Below are 15414 nucleotides of genomic sequence, written 5' to 3' on the forward strand. Positions count from 1 at the left end.
AATCAGTCCTAAAAAGAAGATGGAGAAACTGAGCTCTTAAACCATAGTGTTAATATTCAAATAAAGGTAAAGGTAAAGTGTGCCATCAAGTCGATTTCAACTCCTGGCGCCCACAGAGCCCTGTGGTTTTCTTTGGTAAGATACAGAAGGGGTTTATCATTGCCTCCTCCCGCACAGTATGAGATGATGCCTTTCAGCATCTTCCTACATCGCTGTTGCTTGATATAGTTCCAGCATGGATTTGAACTGGCAACCTTCTGCTTGTTAGTCAAGCATTTCCCCGCTGCGCCACTAGGATTGACAAATTCAAGGAATGGAAGATGTGGGATACTAAGTTATTTTGCAGCTGGAAAGGTCACACACACACACTAGGGTCACATCAGACCCTGTTGACACACAGTCAAATGACAAGACATGCTCTTAGGCAGGCCTGTTCAACTTCTGCCGTTGTTATGAACAGTCTATAACATATCAGAACCAGAGGTACCAACTCAGAAGTATGGTGAAATATAGGCTTGTGTCTGGTTTCAGTTTATTAAGAAATGATACCTGAACTCAAGGTGAAGTAGGATGTTGCTCTCCCTGCTCTCTGGAGCAGGAGGAATCCAGCATTGTTTTGTAAAATGGGTGAACACAAAGGCTTTGGCCTGGGCTACTCATATGCTAAAATGCATCTGACTCACTATGTCTATGGAAGAGTCTGCCAGAGGCTGATCTTCCCGTTGCAAGAAGCCAGTGTTAATCGTTATCAATTGCTCTCTATAGAAATTCAACATAGCCAAATGCATACACAGTAAATGCCTGTAGATTTTAATCCTCACCTCACCAATGCTACAAATCTCACACACACCTTTTCATGTATACTTTAAATATTCTCTTGTTTTCAATTAAACACTGGGTAGAGGTACACAAGCTGTCTCACACAGAATATCCTGAATCCCCTTACTAACTGCTGACTTTTTAACACCTTTTGGGAAGATGCCATTGTGGCTCTCAAGTGCAGATTTGCCTTGGGCAATGCTCCCCACCCCTCCCTTCCTGAGCGCGCAGTTTACAGAAGATGAGATTCAGAGATCTCTCTGGACTGGCCAATATCCTGAATAATTAAGACTTTGTTCAGAAGGTAGCAGCAAGTTGTCACCTTTTTGGACACCCAGGAAAAGAGGAGATTTTGAATAGATTCTATTCAAGGATCAAAGAGAAAAACACTATAAAGAATGAGGCTTTAGACAGAGAGTTCAGCAATCTTTTGCCTACAGCAAAAAGCTGCTCACAGGATCCCAGGGTTTGCTGTTAAGCCGCGGGGCAAAGCAGGAATTTTGTTCATGAACAGAAACTACGGCAATGCCTGAGTTTTGCTGCCCAAGCTGCCTGATCTGAGCACTGCAACGACTCCTGTCTCCGCCTAGTGCCTCACCCCTTCAGCTGAAGTGATTCTTCTCTCTCAAGCCTCTGTTCCTGGTAAATATGCTGCTCCTATTACAAGCCTTGGAATTCACTCCATCCTTTCCCTGCTCCCTTCTCCTTCCCCCACTTCTTTTCCTCTACTATTCTCCTCAAAACCATGCCAGTCCTCAGCCTCTCTCTTCTCCCCGTCTTTTCTGCCTGTATCTGAATTGTATTAGCCTTTAGGAAGAAACATATCTCTAGTTCACATTAACTCTCTGATCCAAAATGTGTGTTGTTGTTTTTCAAAAGAAATTAAATGGATCAACAGGCATTGACTTCCAGGTATATAGGTTTTGGGCTGCAGTCTCTATTACAATGTCTAATTTAATATTTGATTCTTTGTGTAGGTTCACACAACTACCTGTAAGTACTTACCAAGAAGGTACAAGAAAAACTGGAGAATGTGGGAAACACACACTCCCATCAGGTGGGTTGTGTGAAGTCATTGATGTGCCCAGTTACTGACTTCCACCTTAGATTTTACTGATATTGTGAAGCCAACTTCAATTTCTGATTGCAAGTTGGGAGATGAATCTAGAGTGGAGTTGGTAACTGGGAGTGTTGGTGGCTTCACATGACACACCAGACAAGAGCATGTGCTCTCCACAGTCTCTGGTTCCTCTTGTAGTTACATGGCAAGTCAATTTTTTGTCCCTGAATTAGTCCCTAGAAGACAGGCTACTAGGGCAGTAAAGAGAAATGAAGAGGAAGGAATCTTGAACTGTAGCTGCAACATAGGACAGAATATCTGGAATTTCAATTTGGAAGATTACAGTTTTGGCAGCAACTGAGATTTTCTTCTATTTCTTTTCTGGCTAGGCATTGCCCCCAGTGATGTCACCTGTGGTTTGAGGAACTGGCAAAGGATCAGGATATAACACATTATCCATACTCTAATGCTCAATCCTTTTTCAGTCATGATGGAGTTCAGTGATGTTGCAGTGACTCATAAGCAGAGGTTGTTTTAATGTGCAACCAGACACAAAATATGCAGTTCAAAAGGAAAAGTACAGTTCAAAGAGAATATTTGCAGCTCAAAAATCCAAGTCATGCCAAAGTTGTAGTATGTTAGAGGAGGTAAAGAATCACTGATAATAATGAGAAACAAAGTGACTAGTCCAGGCTCCTTTGGAATTTAGATGCTGCTCAAGCATACTTGTTTCTCTTCCCTCTGCCAATATGCTTCCTGCAGAGTTCCCAGCAGAGCCATCTGCAATCATGCTGTCAGTTTCCCAGTTTTAAGGATTGTCTCCTACTCTATGGCCTCATTCACATGTAACACAGAACCACGGATCTGAATGCAGACAAGTCTGAATGTGGGTCCCTCCGCCCCACGTGGTTACCTGTCGACATTTGGATATATCTGGCAGGACACCTAATGCAGTCAGGGAGACTGCAGAGGGAAGAGGGGAACTGACTGCATGGACTTCCTTCTGGGAAGAAGGACAGCCCCGGCTACCAATCACAGCCAGAGTGAAGGAGGCGCTTCCTCCCTCAACTCTGGTTTGAGTTCAGTGAACTGTTTGGATGTAATGCTTGGACTTTGCAAACTCAGGTAGGAGTAGCAAAACCCACTACAAACCAAAGGTTCAAACTGGAATTCCGGGAGGGAAATCTCAGGTTGCTTTTGTGTCCAGAACACTGTTGCATGCCTTTGGACATGCTAAAAATTCAGCCACAGGTCCCTTCAACTCCAGTTTCCCATTATATGTGAATGGGGCCTATGTAGGCTTCTAAGTGTCCTAGTATCAAAATAGTTGATATGATTTCTCATTTCTCCACACTGGGCCCTAAAAGTCACCGCAGCATACACAGTGTCATAGACAACAAAGTATGTGTGCTTAGACAAAGAAAATGCACAGGTGTGTGATATAGTGGCAAATTCTACACACATACCATTGTGCGGTTCTGAATTTTCCTTAGAAAGAGTCCTGTTCATAAGAGAGCAGTGTTTTGTTCCCAGTCTGCTGAGGACTGTTGGTTAAGTCTGGGGCAGAGTTGCTGACCTACTGCAGAAGACCATTTACTCCACAGTCACCTCTGTATATTGAAAGAGTTTCTGGTAGGATCCTTTGCATTTTTCTTACCTGTTTCTTTTATCCACAGTACATACCACAATACAAAACCTACTACATACTGCAAAACACACATACACCACACTTCCACTCTCCAAGTCACACTTTCTCCTAAGTAGTCTCCTGCAATCTGGTCCCTCCACCTTTTGTGCTTCACATACTCTGGACTTTGTCTGTGTTCCTTTACAATCTCCATTTCATTCTCTGGTTTAGCTGCTTATCTTTCTTCACAGTCACTTAGCCACAATCTACAGAGAGCTTTAGGATTCTGCAGAACCAAAATGCAGTTCTTATTGCAAGCTTTCCCTTATCTTTGGAAAAAGATGTACAAAAAGTAATCATCCACTTCAGTCTATTACTGCATGGCACAGGGTGCCCTCCAACAGAAAGAACCAGATGCTCTTTTTAGTAACAACTGAATGCTAAAAACTCACCCTCCACCAAACCCTCCTCCCACCAAAACCCACCCTCCTCATGAAAGCATTGTGGAGCCAAGGGCAGGGCCTTGGAACAGCTCTTTAGAGACATTTATACAACATTCTGTATGGCATAGACTGTGGAATTGAGAAGACATTCTTTTAGGGATGATAAAAAACCAGATTCTTAAAGCTTTTCCATGATTTCCTAATGGTATGCCAGATGCATTGTTATGAGCAGAAATTGGCCTCCCATCAAAGCTCAAGTCACAACAGTTACCCCTGCTAACTTGGCAAAGAGGCACCTTTTAACCTGGTGATTCTCTTTATTTAGCAGGGGGAGAGTAACTGGCCCTACCCACCCCCAGCACAGTTCCTCCAGTGACTGTTGCTAGTGTCTATCCTATGTTTCTTTTTAGATTGTGAGCCCTTTGGGGACAGGGATCCATCTTATTTATATATCATTTCTCTGTGTAAACTGCCCTGAGCCATTTTTGGAAGGGCGGTATAGAATTGAATTAATAACAAACAACAACAACAATAACAGAAAGTATAAATCTACTATAGACACATTATGCGAAAACCCAGCTCCCTTGAGAAGTCCATAATGCTGGGGAAAGTTGAAGGAAAGAGAAGAAGAGGATGACCAGCAGCAAGGTGGATGGACTTGATTGTAACAGCAATGAATGCACCACTAAGAGACCTTTAAAGGCCAAGTTAAAGACAGATCATCCTGGAGAGAATCTATCTATGTGGTCACTAAGAGTTGACATGGACTTGACAGCACTCAATCAATCAATCAATCAATCAATCAAGATGCCTGCTGGAGAATGCTGTCTAGTCAAAGCTTAATTCAGTGTACCTGAAAATATGATAGCCATGGCAGATCCAGGGAGAGTGAAGGAATTAACCCAAGGTAGGATTTGTAATAGGGACATGGAAAGAACTTTACAGTTCTTGCATTGTTTTGTCAGGATGGATCTCACACACACAATAAAAGCTACTTTCAAGAACTTTTGTGTCGCCCATTAAGAAAAACCTTCACCCAGTTATGCATTCAAACAATGCCATCAACATATCTGAAAGGTAGGTAAAATCCTGACAGACCAACAACTGTGTATATACAACTCATGGAAAGCTGAGAACGTAATGCACTACATCCCATACTGCCTTTTATATCAAGCAGGGATGGTCAACCTGAAGCTCACCAGCTGCTGGATTACAAATCCCATCACCCCGGCCACAAGGATTATGTGAGCTGTAGTCCAACAGCAGCTGAAAGGCTCAGGTTGGCCAATGGCCACCCCTGGTAGAAATCTCTCTCTAGTATCCTTTGTATCAGGTTTGTTAAGCAGTATCACTGGGCTGTCAGATTTTATCAGGATGCATTAGCTATATGTCTGATTTGGATAAAAGCCAAAAAGAGACTATCAAGAGTTACAGAGAAATTACTTATGCTCTATAAGTAACTGAACAGCAAACAACTTTAATTGAGAAATAAGAGTTTGATATTTATTACTAATGAAAACATAGGCTAAGAAAAAAACAGACTAACAGTCTCTTATGCAGAGAGAGGGAGAACCTCTCAGTTTGAATTCAGGACACCAAGCAAGAAGCTAACAGGAGGGAGGAGCTTAGTCTCCACCAAACCCAAACATAGACACAAAACATACAGACAAGCATGCCCCTAGACAAGAGAAGAAAATACACCTATCTAGCAAATTTCAATATCAAGCGATACTATTATTAGGACCAACCAAAGTTACATAAAAGCGTTAAGCAAGCTTTCCAGTGCTCCAGAATTCTTCATCAGGCTGGATGTTAAACAAATCAGGAGATGGGGTGGCTGGGCAGGGTGAAGAAGCTCTGAAAGTCTGCAGCTAATTTTCAGGAGCCACCCCGCCCCCTTGAAAAACAGTTGAAATTGCTGTTCTGTGCTGTTGTGCAGTCTTCATGTCCACAAAACAATAGGAGGCTGTCACAGAGACATATAGGCTGTTCTCTTCACAACCTAACCCAGGCTAGGGACGCCCAGCCTGTGAGAACCACCAGGATTGGGCCTGATCCTGGTAGGCTAGCGCCACCTAATCCGGTTTTTTAGCCCAGCTGCTAGCTGAGGGTAAGCGAGTGAGCACTCCCTTTACCTGGGCTACTTACTTGTGTGTGAGCTGGGCTGATTCCAGCTCCCGTCTCTTGGGTGAATCTCCCAATGCATCACGCTTGTCACGCAATGCATTGTGGGATTCCCAGAGGTTGGGATGATGAGTCCTGGCCTCCGAGCAATCTGTGCTGCTCCGCGGTGCATGGAACAGCAGGGGTTCCAACAGCAGGGAATGCAGCAAGCTCAAGCGCTTGTTTGGGAGGAAGGTGAGTTAAACCAGCCTGCCCACCTGCCCACCTGCCTCCCTGCCCACCTGGTCATGTGAACGACCTAGTAGTTTATCACTGTGGTCTCAGAACAGACACATATAGGTGAGTTATGGAGAAAGTCTGTGGTACTCCACAGAACTGAAGGAAAATGTTTTGCTTACCAGTTTAGTTGAAGCTATTCAAAATTTGGATATATTTTGTGGAATAGGCAGCCCAAAGTTACATTCTTGTGCTATGAGAGGGTTTTTTTTTGTAAATGAGCCTAGCCTGATAGCAGCAGAAATGCCAGCAGAGACAGAAAATGTGTCAATTGGCTGTAATATCTTCTAGCTCAGCACATCATGAACAAAAAAAATATGTTGGTATATTCCTTGACCTAGTTCTAAAGGATGTTTTCTTCATTGCAAGTTCCAGCTTCTGTTTCAATGCCAAGGTCACCTAGCCAGAGATACATTTGCAGTCAGTGTTTGAAAAGCCGTAGTGATTAGCAGAGTGCAGTCTAGTACATACACACACGTCCTTGTCTCTCTCTAACCAAAACATTATTTGTGTGCCATCAAATGTGATTGCAGCCAGTACTTTGGTCTAAGGGATTGCAGCCAGTACTTTGGTCTTATTCATACAACCAGTTATTTTGTAATGATTTGGTATGTTGCAGTAGCGGTGACCAGCTTTGGGAATGTTCAGACATGTGGATATCGTTGCTTGAAAGAGTAAGTTAAGCTGTGGTTTATCATCAGACATTTCACAATACTGTTCCCATTTGTCATAGGAATTGGTCCCAAGATCCTTTTCATTAAGAGTCAGTCTACTTTGTTACTTTACTGAATTTTACTAGATGGATTTTACTCCAGGCAAGGCAGGGAGGAACTGCCTTATTTGTGTGTTTTAGCATCTGTAATAATATGCACCTTGGGATTTCGAGAGCTGATAACATCTTAAACTATACAATGAGTTTCAATATCAGAAAAAAGCCCAACAAAAGCTTTATCAAGCCTTACTTGGCAAAAATGCAGAGAAATACATATTTGCATGAAATTTTAAATAAGCTAGCTGGTGCCTTGTTTGTCTTGAGATTATGATTTTGCAAGAATCTGCACAAAGAATAATGTTATACAGACAATAGCAGCCCCAAACAACAAAGAAGCATTTCATATATGAGAGAGAAATTCAAACTGAGTTCCTATTATCAGTAAATATATGCATTATTTTTTGATGGGATTCAGCACAGACTTCTGTTTAAATATGCATCCTCTCTGGACTAGAGCATGTGGATACTTCTCTGGCTAGTATTTTAAAAAGGTTCTAATTTATAAAGTTTATAATTTGGCTCCAGAGCTATGTTCTCACAATCATGTAAGCTGTGCTTAAATGTGGTTGACCAACATTGGTGTGATTGTGTGAAGCCACATGTAGTGGAAATCACAGCTAAGTTCCATGGAGTTAACCAGGATACTTGATCTAGGATCAAGCCATCCCCCTGGATGCCCTAACCAGAATCCACTGATCATGAGAACCCATGCCTCTCCCTGATCCTACATGCACCACACCCTCACCTGGAAACCCACTACAGACATCCTTGGATATAGTGCACCACAGAGTGGTGCTCTAGCATCTCTCCCACACACGTATGTTTGTGCAACATGTAAACAGGGAGAGAGAAAGATGAGAAGGGTTGCACAGGTGGTCCTTGGACACCCCTTCCTCAAGGGCGCCCTTGGTGAAAATTTGTGGTTCTGTCTTTGGCCAGTAGAAGTTGGGGGCTGAAGCACTCTCCAAATATGGTACTCCCCATGAAAAGCACAGGTGCAGGGAATGGTCCATCTCCCAAGATGCACACCTGTCCATTGTGGGCTCAGGCAGTGCCAGACATTGTAGGTGGCAGACACTGGTAGGTAGTGTTGTCCAGGATGCCCTTGGGTCCACAGATATGCCTAATCCCACCCTGGGGTTCAGGCTCGGCTGTCTGATTGCATAGCCCACTTATCTGTCTAGGCCTCGACAGTCCCTTTCCATGTGCCTGCCTCCCCACTTCCCACCAGCGTGATCTAGAGGTCAGACAGGTCACAACCCAGGTGATCTCCCCATGGCAGGGAAAGGGTTAAGGTAGCCAGCACTCTCTTCACCTCCACAGTGTCACCAAGTGTTGACGAAGCTCTTTGGTGATCGCCAAGTACAGCCATGCATGGTTGGAGCTGCTTCAGCCTCCCACTCTGGCCTCAGAGCCAAGAGGCCAGAGTGGCCAAAAATCAAGGCTGGTTGAAAGCACGATTCAGAGAATTGTGGGAAAGGTGACTGTGGGGTTGAGCCCGGGCAGAGATGTACAAGGATTACGGAGCAGGAAGGCAACCTGCTCCCGGACCTCTTCGGCCACACTTCCTGGGCCTGGCGTCCCCCCTACAGCCAGGATCGCAGCAGTACCCCTCTGATCCCAGGGCTGGAAGCAGCAGCACCAGCACCAGCAGCTTCGTGCCCAACCTTAATACCATCACCACCAGCACAATCTCCAGTGGATGGTCCAGCCTACAATCATGGGTGCTTCTTCAGGAATGCCCCCCTACCCACAGCCCTACCGGTGCCCGCACTATCCTGCCGGCATCCGGCCGGGGGGGGGGGTGATCCGCACCATCAGCCCCACCTTAATACCCCGGAGGCGTCACTCTGAACAGCTGACACCCGAAGAGGAAGAAAGACGCCGCTTGAGGCGGGAGAGGAATAAACTGGCAGCTGCCAAGTGTCGCAACCGCCGGAAAGAACTAACAGACACCTTGCAAATGGAGACGGACCAGCTGGATACCAAGCAGTCCGGGCTGCGGAAGGAGATTGCAGAGCTGCAGAAGCAGAAGGAATGCCTGGAGCTGGTCTTGAATGCCTGGAGCTGGTCTTGGAGACCACCCCATCTGCAAAGTCCCCGGGGAGTCCTCGGGGGAAGAGGAAGAGGAAGAAGGCCGAAGCCAGCCTGCGGCCCCGGCCAGGCCCCCCATGAAGCAGGAGTCCCTGCCGGGGCCCAGCAGTGTCCCCCGCCGTGCCGCCCCTGTGCCTCCTAGCATTGTCCTGCCCCCCAGTGTGGTCCTGGAGCCCGAGGCCCTGCACACCCCCATCCTGATAGCTACTCCTTCTCTCTCACCCCAGCCTGATCTTTACCTACCCCACCCCGGGAGACCCCGATGTGCCCTCCGGCTCCGGTTTCCCCCAGGAGCTCTGCTCCTCGGCCCACCAACGCAGCAGCAGCAGGGACCACTCCTCCGATTCTCTCAACTCGCCCACCTTGCTGGCCCTCTGAACAGTGCCCGCTGCGTCCGGCATAGCAAGGGTGCTCTAGAATCTTGCACATCCACTGGGTTCTAAGGTGCTTCCTTTTGGCCCTGGACCACATTGGCAGTTCTAGAGTCCTTCGGCCCAGTGTGCCTCACCTGTGCCCCGCACACTGGTCACAGAACAGACAGGCCTCTTGCTCGGGTTTGTGCCAAACCAAATCCCAGAGTCAAGTTGCTAGTCCTCAAGACTCGCCAGACGGCCCTTTTGTTTACTAAAGAATCTGATTCCAGAGGCCTAGAATTCTGACCAATGCATTCTCTTCATAGGTTAATATTTACACCTTCACTCCCCCCTTTAAAAAAAAAAAAGCACTCCACTCGTGTTTCCTCTAAGGCGTGCGCATGTGCGTACACACATGAGTTTTTTAATGTCCACTCAGTTAGTTTTATTTTTCAGGAGAGGAGAACTGGTCTTGTGGCAGCAAGCATGACTTGTCCCTCTTAGCTAAGCAGGGTCTGCCCTGGTTGCGTTTGAATGGGAGACTTGGAAGATATTCCCCTCAGGGGATGGAGCTGCTCTGGGAAGAGCAGAAGGTTCCCAGTTCCCTCTCTGGCTTCTCCAAGATAGGGCTGAGAGAGATTCCTGCCTGCAACCTTGGAGAAGCCGCTGCCAGTCTGTGAAGACAATACTGAGCTAGATAGACCAGTGGTCTGACTCGGTATATGGCAGCTTCCTATGAATGGGAGGACCCGTCTCTGAATGCACGTGCGCACACACTGCCTTGATACTGCCGCCCAGAACAAAACTCATCCTGTGCCCAGATGAACAGGAGCAACTGTGATGATATGTGGGAGGCTTTCCAGGGTCAGAGCAGTGTGAGGCGTGGCACAGGATTCCATCTGGATCCCTCGAGGCCAATGGCTGCCATGGTCTGCTCTCCTGGAGTTGTTAGGTGAGATTGTGTGGACAGAGCACCACAGCAACCCAGCAGCAAAAGGGATAATCTGCCAGGCACACCTGCCCATTCTAGCTGGGGGAGAGGAGAGCTGGTCTTGTGGTAGCAAGCATGACTTGTCCCCATAGCCAAGCAGGGTCTGCCCTGGTTGCATATGAATGGGAGACTTGATGTGTGAGCACTGCGAGATATTCCCCTCAGAGGATGAAGCCGCTCTGGGAAGAGCTTAAGGTTTCAAGTTCCCTCCCTGGCTTCTGCAAGATAGGGCTGAGAGAGATTCCTGCCTGCAACCTTGGAGAAGCTGCTGCCAGTCTGTGAAGACAATACTGAGCTAGATAGACCAATGGTCTGACTCAGTATATGGCAGTTTCCTATGCTCCTATGCTCCTAAGCTGACCTCCAGGGCCAGAAAAGCAGTTGTGAGAATGCAGCCTAGTGTCATTATAGTACTCTTACATATGGTTTTTACCTGAATCCAAGACGAGAGGTTTCCTCCAAGTTCTTTAACGTTAGAAATCAGGGGGCCATCTTAAATTCAGCATCCTCTTCCTTTCAGGTAAGCACTTAGCAATAGCAATAGCACTTACATTTATATACCACTCTATAGCCGGAGCTCTCTAAGCGGTTTACAATGATTTAGCATATTGCCCCCAACATTCTGGGTACTCATTTTACCGACCTCGGAAGGATGGAAGGCTGAGTCAACCTTGAGCCCCTGGTCAGGATCGAACTTGTAACCTTCTGGTTACAGGGCGGCAGTTTTACCACTGCGCCACCAGGGGCTCAGGTAAATGTAATATAACTTGTATTTAACCCTGCATTTTTAAAGGGGGCTGTCTCAAATTCAGAGTAGTCTTCAGTTTGGGTAAATACAGGAGCTAACAGTGGTAGAACAGCCTGATACAGAATAGGACATTAGTTTTAAGAACAAGCAAGGCAAGCCCTTTTGAAAAAACATGTCCTCTTTTGCAGACATAAAAAGAACAAATTATGTCAGGGTGCCAATTATAAAGGAAGAATTACATTTGTTTAACTTTAAATCAACAAACTAGATTTGGGGAAACCAGATGTGTGATCTGCTATTTACATTTGGTTTAGTTTCCAAAGCATTGCTTCTTATGGCAAGTTGAAGATCAAGGACAGATGCTGGGTTTCAAATAATCAGTCAAATGTTTGCTCAATCAAAGGCATGAATTACAAAAAACAGAATCAATAGCACCAGGTTTCAAATTGTGTACATGCAAAAAGCAATGGAACACCACAGCATACGATGGCAGAAATGCTGAGGTTGTATTCTGCTTGTCTTGTTGAAAAGCTGCATACACACATTCTTAATAATAAATCTTACTAATTATACCTCTCTCCCTTTCTTTGGCACTGACAGGGTGAGGTCAAAGAAGGCAGATAGGAGTAGTTCATATATCAAAAGTATTGAAGAGGGAAAGGTAGGTGTAAACTTTTCCGACCACTCAGAGGAAGTTTCACCTGCCTGCGTCAGCCAAGATATGCTCTATGAAGTTGTCTGACACATGTATATTTCACATATGTACATACATATGCAGGGCAGTCAGGCAGTCAAAACTGGCAATTAAGAAAGGATATTTGTATTTCTAAAGCATTTTAATCATAGAGAGCCTATTAACATGTGGAAGCCAGGCACAGGGATTGTGACCATAATCCAAATACATATCCTGAATACTAAAGGGTTTGTGTAAATGCATGAAGGCTGTATCCTACATACTCTTTCTTGGGAGAGAATCCTACTACACAGTGGACTTACTTCTGAGTAAACATGCATAGGATCAGGCAGTATGTCTCCGATACATCATATGGCCTTATATAATGTAGGCATTTGTAAGCATTATCAAACCTACTTTTGAGAAATCTCTTGAACACAAGATTCCTGGATTCAAACAAGCTTGCATCTTTGACGTTAAGGTTCTAAAAGCTGTAAGATGACATTGTGCAAAGAAAGGCATAGATTGATTGCACCGGAGATGCATAGAGACACAGCTTAGGCTGTGAAACCAGTGAAATGATATGGATGGATGCAGAGAGTGTAACAAGAGTCCCTCAACCAACCAATACCATTCTTCACCTAAATCAGCAGCAAAGAATTTCAATGGGAGTTATTTGTCAAGATGTCTCTGTGTTTGAGCCCCCTCCTGACCCTAAAGAAATTCTCGCCTACATCAGTTCTGATCCCCACATACCGAGCTCAGCGTTCTGCTCCAGGTAACAGTGTGGTAATTTCATGGCCACAGATGGCCCGTAAAGGGTTTATAGTCCTGCTTCATGCCCATCAATCATTGGCTGATGGGAGTGCCCCAAACTGTTTTTGGCAGAGTATTATGCTTTAACTGAGAAAGAGATATTTAAACTTTGATTACCTTCTAGAGGCATCAGGGTAGACTTTCTAATTGCCTTGCCTTTGTTCTTCTGCTATAAGCAGAGCAATGTATTTTTAGACTGAAAGCAAGCGTAATTCACAATGAGTCCTCAAGCCATTAATACTGCAGTACCTCTTAAACTAGAAGAGCATTTTCAGATGGTCATGCAGGCTGAGACTACGAAAGGCAGAATTTCTGAATGGCACCGCACCCAGAACATTAGCACTGATATTTGCTGACAGCAGGGTGCTTTTCAAAAGAGAAAACACAATATCATATTCATTCACATAAAACTGTCAGGGCTCAGCAAGGGCAGGGGCAAACAGTAAGCTCCAGGGCAAGCAGAAGTCTAGAAGGTGACAACCATGCGTCCAAGTGGCCAGAAGTAGGCAATGTGGTCCATGGCAAGCAGGCAAGCATTCAGGTTCTAAACAGCAGTCAAGGAGAGGGCATAATAATATCAGCAGATAATCTTGGTGACCAATTGCTGTGCTCAGATTGAGGAGCCAAAACTTATATAAGGTAAGCAGGGCTCCAGTTGGCTCCTCATGTCACCCGATCCAACTTGAACTGACAAGCTGCAGTATCGTGCCATTATCAGGGTGGCACTGTGAAGCAGCAGTGGTCAAGCTAGCAATTCTCCTCACCCACAAGATTCTCCAATGGTGCAGAAAGGAAGGTGCCAGGGTATTACAATCAGATTCCAAGTATAAACCGGGTAATACTTTACAGTAACAGTTCAGAGGAGATGCTGTATTCATATACAGGGTCCCTGGGAGTGTATTAGCAATCCACACCCTTGCACCGACTCTCAGAAGCCCTGCACCCCACTGTCTATGGTTATAGCATTTGTCTGTAGAGGCAAGGCTGTACTTGTGGACAAATTCTTGCCATGATTGGAATGCAGGGCCCACTACCCATCAAAAGATTTGCCTTCTGATGGGTAGGGGTCAAAGTGGCTGACCTATAGACCTGCGTATGAATGGTTGATCCAAGATGTTTTTTTGTCCCGACTATGGAATTTTAGAGTTGGAAGGGACCTTGGAATTATTCTAGTCCAGTCCTCTGCTCAGTGTAGGGAACTGCTGCATCCCTAAAAAAGGGCTGTTCAGCTTCTGTTTGAAAGCCTCTAGTGAATGAGAGGCCAGCACTGCATGAGGCAGACAGTTCCACTGTCAAACAGCTCTGGACAGTTAGGAAATTTCTCCTAATGTCTAGCCTGAATCTGCTTCCTTGAAATTTCAGCCCATTGTTCCTTCTCTAGACCTGTCCTCGGAAGCAACTGAGAACAGGTCTTCTGCTGCTGCTGCTTCTTTTATGTGACAGCCCTTCAGATATTTGGAGATGGCCATCATATCCCTTTTCTCTTTTTCAGGTTAAACACATACAGTTCCTTTAAATGTTCCTCATGGGACTGTGTTTCCAGACCCCCTCGTCATCTTTGTGCCCTCCTCTGAACCTGCTCTAATTTATCAATGTCCTCCTCAAAATGTGGTGCCCAGAACTCGACACATTATTCCAAGTGAGGTCTGACTGCACTGCCTGCCCCAGATGCCTACTTTTTCTTTATTAATCATTCTTATTGAGTTCTAAAGCTCAATTGACAAAGGGCTAGCAGCGCCAGGTTGCAGGAGGCCCTTGAGAAACCGCCCTCAGTGTGGACCCCTTGTATCTGGCTGGGTCTCAGAAATGACACACTGCCCCCACCACGAGGGTTGTAAGTACAAGATGGTCTCACGGGTCAGCAGCAAACCCTTCTGAGGGCCCTGGGCAGCTGCCTCATGAAGCTGACTCCCAATGCAAGTTCTGGATTAAAAATTTATACTGTACAGTATACAAAATACGGTCCCATTATACTCTGCAGTATAGTGTGACTCAGCCCTCTGGTGTTTTGTTACACACACACATCAGATCTCGTAGTTAAAATAAAATAAAAAAAATAGTAGAGAACATCCAGAAGAAATTCGAGGTGAATAAGGAAAGGGAAAGATTTGCTAGGAAGGAGAGAGAGGAATAAATGGACAAAAGAACATTTCCTGCATCTGATGAATGGTGTCTCAGCCAGGAGGCATTGATTTCTCTACTCTGCTCATTGCCGTATTGGCTCCTTCAGCTGGTTAGCAACATTATGCCCGTTCTCCCTCTCACTGGTATCTGCTAGCCAGCTCCGGGGTTAGAGCATCTCACAAAAAGAGTTCAGGAAAAGGGACCATTATAATTTGGCCAATTTAGCCAATGTTCTCCTTGCTGCTATTTCCATTTCACCCAAACACTTTTACAAAGAAGAATTGCATGAATTCTCTTTCTCGGGGAAAGATTAAGATTGCCTGTGCAGAGGAATCTCTAGCAACAATGCTGATGCAGACTCTGTTGAACATAAATAAAAGGGGTAATTCTTTTATGTTATGTTTCTCCTTCCCTTTGCTTTTTTGTTTTGACCCTAGAGAGAGGAAGGTATGAAAAGCTTTGCACACATGCTATCTATTATGTGGAATTTTCTG

General features: G+C 45.3%; 1 pseudogene; it reads left to right on the forward strand.

Moving 5' to 3' along the window:
• Positions 1 to 8629: 8629 nt before the first annotated feature.
• On the forward strand, positions 8630 to 9593 carry LOC128323129 (fos-related antigen 1-like; annotated as a pseudogene).
• Positions 9594 to 15414: the final 5821 nt, after the last annotated feature.

The sequence above is a fragment of the Hemicordylus capensis genome, chromosome 4 (genome assembly GCF_027244095.1).
Source record: "Hemicordylus capensis ecotype Gifberg chromosome 4, rHemCap1.1.pri, whole genome shotgun sequence".
NCBI lineage: Eukaryota > Metazoa > Chordata > Lepidosauria > Squamata > Cordylidae > Hemicordylus > Hemicordylus capensis.